Source organism: Gorilla gorilla, chromosome 20, assembly GCF_029281585.2.
Source record: "Gorilla gorilla gorilla isolate KB3781 chromosome 20, NHGRI_mGorGor1-v2.1_pri, whole genome shotgun sequence".
In the NCBI taxonomy this organism is placed as follows: Eukaryota; Metazoa; Chordata; class Mammalia; order Primates; family Hominidae; genus Gorilla; species Gorilla gorilla.
Genome location: NC_073244.2, coordinates 39,077,649 through 39,083,029, shown reverse-complemented (window position 1 = coordinate 39,083,029; position 5,381 = coordinate 39,077,649). Strand labels below are relative to the sequence as shown.

Here is a 5,381-nt window from a genome sequence, read left to right as displayed (position 1 = left end):
TCACCTCACCCTTGTAAACCAAAAGGTATCTGAGGCAAGTCTCAATCAATTTAGAGGTTTATTTTGCCAAGGTTAAGGACATGCCTGTGACACAGCCTCGGGACATCCTGACGACATGTGCCCAAGGTGGTCAGGCTACAGCTTGGTTTAATACATTTTAGGGAGACATAAGACATCAATCAATAGCTGTAAGATGTACATTAGTTCATCCCAGAAAGGTGGGACAACTTGAAGGCAGTGGGGTTGGGGAGGCTTCCAGGTTATAGGTGAATTCAGAGATGTTTCTATTGGCAATCGGTTGAAAGAGTTAAGATCTAGAATCAACAGAAGGGAGTGTCCCAGTTCAGATAAGGGGCTGTGGAGACCAAGATTCTTATTGTGCAGATGAAGCCTCCAGGTAGCAGACTTCAGAAAGAATAGATTGTAAATGTTTCTTATCTGACTTTTAAAAAGTGCCAGACTCTTAGTTAATTCTCTCCTGGATCAGAGAAAAGATCTGGAAGGAAAAGGGGATTCTCTACAGAATGTGGATTTTTCCCACAGGAGACAGCTTTGCAGGGCCATTTTAAAATGTGTAAAGAAATCTATTTTAGGGTAAAATACTTTGATTTCTTTCAGGGCCTGATACCTTTCATGTGATGCTACACTACATTCAGGCTGGAATTTGGTGTCTTATTGCTACAAAAAGTCTTAAGATCTCTGTTTTAATGTTGATGCTGGTCAGTTGTGCCTGAATTCCAATAGGGGGAACGTATGGTGAAGAGTATCCAGCCCTTGCCTCCTTGTCATGGCCTGAACTCGTTTTTCAGGTAAATTCTGGAATGAATGCTCTTGGCCAAGAGGAAGGGTCCATTCAGATGGTGGGGGAGCTTAGAATTGTAGTTTTAGTTTACATCCCTGAGGCAGAGTGGGATTTCTAGGGAGTGAGAGATGCTAAAAAAAAAAATGTTCATCTGGGAAAGCCGGCATAACAGCCACACAATTAGCAAGACACTCCCTCAATAAACCTTGGGAACTGGTTGCTGTGAGGAATGGAGGAAATTCCATCCCCTGATGAGAAGCTTATCAAGTCACTTACTACTCTGCATAACACTGTGCCATTTTGCATTGGAAAGGCTTGGATCCTGCAGAGAGGACGAGTGATGGAGTGGATACACACGGCTGCTAGTGCAAACCTGTAAGCCAAGGTGAGTCCCGTTTTCAAACTCGAGTCCCATTCTCCTGGAGGGACTTCTCTGTGGCCCACACTGCACCCTACAGACACTGTCAACATTTCCTTCTGTTTGGGTGTAACTTTTGTGTTCCTACAGCTCTAAAACCAGCATTGTTGGCACAGCCTGCTGTTCCTTGAAAAGCAGCTTAACCTCTTTACCCTGCCTTAGCAAAATAGGTTCCTAGTGGCCACTGAAGCTGTCAGAGGCATTTGAACCAGAGCAACTCCATTTTCAATAGAGGCTGGGTAAAATAAGGCTGAGGCCTATTGGGCTGCATTCTTAGGAGGTTAGGAGTTCTAAGTCAGAGGATGAAATAGGAGGTTGGCACAAGATACAGGTGATAAAAACCTTGCTGATAAAGGTGGGGCACAGTGGTTCACACCTGTAATCCCAGCACTTTGGGAGGCCGAGGTGGGTGGATCACGAGGTGAGGAGTTCAAGACCAGCCTGGCCAAGATGGTGAAACTCTATCTCTACTGAAAATACAAAACAAAAAAAAAGTAGCTCGGCATGGTGGCAGGTGTCTGTAATCCAAACTACTTGGGAGGCTGAGGCAGAGAATTGCTTGAACCCAGGAGGTGGAGGTTGTAGTGAGCTGAGATCATGCCACTGCACTCCAGCCTGGGCGACAGAGCAAGACTGTCTCAAAAAAACAAAACAAAACAAAACAAAACAAAACAAAACAAAAACTTGCTGATGAAACAGGTTATAGTAAAGAAGCTGGCTAAAACTCGCCAAAAGATGGTGATGGAACTGACCTCTGGTCATCCTCATGGCTTATTATATGCTCATTATAATATTTTAGTATGCTAAAAGACACTCCCACCATTGCCATGACAGTTTACAAATGCCATTGCGATGTTAAGAAGTTACCCTATATGGTCTAGAAAGGGAAAGAATCCTCAGTTCAGGGAGTTTCCCTCTCGTTTCCTGGAAAGCTCATGAAAAATCCACCCCTTGGTTAGCATAAAATCAAGAAGTAACAATAAGTATCATTAGCAGCTGAAGCGGCTCTCTGCCTTTAGAGTGGCCATTTTTTATTCCTTCACTTTCTCTAATAAACCTGCTTTCACTTTATGAACTTACCCCAAATTGTTTCTTGTGTGAGATCTAAGAACCCTGTCTTGGGGTTTGGATCGGGACCCCTTTTTGGTAACAAAGTCTCTACTTATTTAGCTTAGTGGCCAGCTAATAATTGGACTGAGGTTTCTTTAAATGCCTGGAATGAAATGTTTCTCAGTCTTTGCAGATGGGTTTTCTGCGTGTGTTGGGGCACATGGTCAGCACTCTGCCAGGAAATTGGCAACTCTGCCTCATCTTTCCTTCCTGCTCCTGCAGGGCCTCAACTTCAGTCAGTGGTGAGTGCTTAGGGCCTTCTCCGGTTCCTGGACGTGTGCAAAGCCCTACTGGACAGATTCTCAGGGTCTTCTAGATTCCCAGGAATGTGACAAAGCTTTTCAGGGTCCTTATGGACATCTCATTCCTCAGCTTTTCCTTTAAGCTTTTCATTAGTCTATTGTTTGCCCCAAATGCTATCCATTACCTCCGGCAGCTGTACCGTTGAAACACTAGTAAATGCTACAGGCAAATGCTCTTCCCTCCCCCAAGGCTTTTAGTACTGGGCCACTAATAAAGACAAGGTATTTCAGGGAAGCACTAGACAGGTCAAATAATGACTCTCTCTGGGAATGAGATCTATTCCTCCTTTCAGTACAGGGAGTGCAGGTGATTTCCAAGGCTGCTGCTGAGCTGGAGCAAGAGGATCAGACTAGGGCAAGTCAAAATGCTACAAAGCCCTCGGTTCTTACTGGGATTCAGCTGCTTTTCTTACATAAACACTCCCTGGGGTGTTGCAAGCAGTTGGTGAATTTTCAGAGTTCTGAAAAAGTTGTTTCTGGCCATTTCTGCCAGTTTTTTTTATGGCTCTTATGGAGGAGTGAACTTTCAGAGGTTCTGTACTCTGCTGCCTTCCTGATGCTTGTCTGCTCCTTTCCTTTTGGAGCTGGGATGAACCTGTCTAGCCATGTTGGAGCCACATCTGCATAGCACCAGACAGCCCATCAGTTTATGTCAATGAGACTGAGGTAACACTGCCGTAAGCTACGAGATACAGCTGTCTGTATTATTATCCCCTAAAGTGCAGAGAACTCTCCAAAAACAGTTGATTTTTACCTCACAGTCGATTACTAAGAAAAAATACAACCTCAAATTAAACTCCAAGTGGGAGAATGCTGCAATGTTAAAATTGTCATAATTCTCAATTCGGTACAGACATGTCACTCCAGTCCGATATTGTCATTGGCCCATTCACTCAGTCTCTGTTGAACAGCTGGTATCAATTGAACCTGGTGGCCTGGAAGAGGCAGAGCTGAATAAGATGTAGTCACCTCCTAAAGGAGGTGAAGGAGACAGCCAGACCCAGCAGCTCATGGCTCAAGGGCTCTGAGGAAGAGGTGTGCAATGGCCCCAACAGACCTCCTGAATAAGGTGGCATTTGGGTTCAATGGGTTTGGGCAAAAGTATTTATCGTCATAAATATTCTTGACTTAAAGATCTTTTAAATTTTTTATTTTTATTTTGTAAAATTTCAATAGCTTTGGGGGTACAAGTTGTTTTTGATTACGCAGATGAATTGTACAGTGGTGAAGACGGAGATTTTAGTGCGCCCGTCACCTAAGTAGTGTACATTGTACTCAATAAGCAGTTTATTTTCTCTCACCTTCCTCCCACCCTTCTGCTTTGGAATCTCCACAGTTCATTATATTACTCTGTATGTCTTTGTGTACCCATAGCTTAGCTCCCACTTATAAGTGAGAATGTTCAATATTTGGTTTTCCATTCCTGACTTACTTCACTTAGCATAATGGCCTCCAGCTCCATCTAAGTTGTTGCAAAAGACATTATTTTGTTCCTTTTTATGGCTGAGTAGTATTTCATGATTGTGTGTGTGTGTGTGTGTGTGTGTTGGCCTATCAGTTGATGGGCACTTAGGTTGATTCTATGTCTTTGCAATTGTGAATTGTGCTGTAATAAACATATGCATGGAAGTGTTTTTTTGATTTAGTGACTGTTTTTGGGAGGTAGATACCCAGTGGTGGAATTTCTGGATAGAATGGTAGATCTACTTCTAGTTCTTTGACAAATATCCACACCTTTTTCCACAGAGGTTGTGCTAATTTACAATCCCACCAGCTGCGTATAAGTGTTCCATTTTCACTACATCCACACCAACATCTATTGCTTTTTGACTTTTAAAAAATAGCCGTTCTGACTAGGATAAAGTGGTGCCTCATTGTGGTTCTAATTTGTATGTCCCTGATTAGTGATGTTGAGCATTTTTTCATCTGTCTGGTGGCTTTCTGTGTGTCTTATTTTGAGTAATGTGTATTCATTCAACTTAAGGATTTTATCTTTGCTTTTGTTTCTTCCTGGAATGTTCTTACTTCACTTACCTGGGTCTCTCCTCTCATTCAGGTCTCAATGCCAAGGTCTTCCCTGAGGACCTGATCTAGTTTCTCTTTCCCTATTGAGATGGAGCAGGAGCCCCCTTTATTAGGGGCCTGCAGACCCCAAACATGGAAATCAAGGAGAATCATGATTGCCTTCAAGGGAAGTTCCAGGCACCTAGCTAGCTCCAGAAGTCAATAAGTAACTTATTAAAAAAGAAGGCACTAGTAGCCTAAAGGACACCTGAGGAAATTAGAGTCCTAGGGATGTTTGTTTTTCCTGAAGAATCCAAGGAGAACATCTTAACCTGTGCTTCTGGTTGTCTTTCAGAAACTCAGACCCCCACTGGGGACCCACACTGAAGGGATCAGCCAACATGCAGACCTCAGGTAAGTGGGAAGTGAAGACTGAACTTTAACCATCATCTTTTGTTATAAATTTCTTCCTGGGGGTCTTGGAGAAAGTCACTCACCCTAGCCAGCTGACATTCTTTTCCTGCCTGGTAAGGTAGCTATGCCTATAATTCTAGCACTTTGGGAGGCCAAGGTGGGAGGATTGTTTGAGGCCAGGAGCTTGAGATCAGCTGGGCAACATAGTGACATTCCATCTCACTATTTAAAAAAAAACATTAAAAAATTGGTTAGGCACTGGGGTGCATGCCTGTAGTCCCAGCTGCTCAAGAGGCTGAGGCAGGAGGCTGTAGTGAGCTATGGTCATGCC

At 43.4% G+C, this 5,381-nt stretch overlaps 1 long non-coding RNA gene across 1 annotated transcript; it reads left to right on the top strand.

Moving 5' to 3' along the window:
- Positions 1–623: 623 nt before the first annotated feature.
- Positions 624–5,045, top strand: LOC134757689 (uncharacterized). The gene is made up of 3 exons (XR_010131988.1): positions 624–809; positions 1,116–1,187; positions 4,992–5,045. It is a non-coding gene; the product is annotated as an uncharacterized lncRNA (long non-coding RNA).
- Positions 5,046–5,381: the final 336 nt, after the last annotated feature.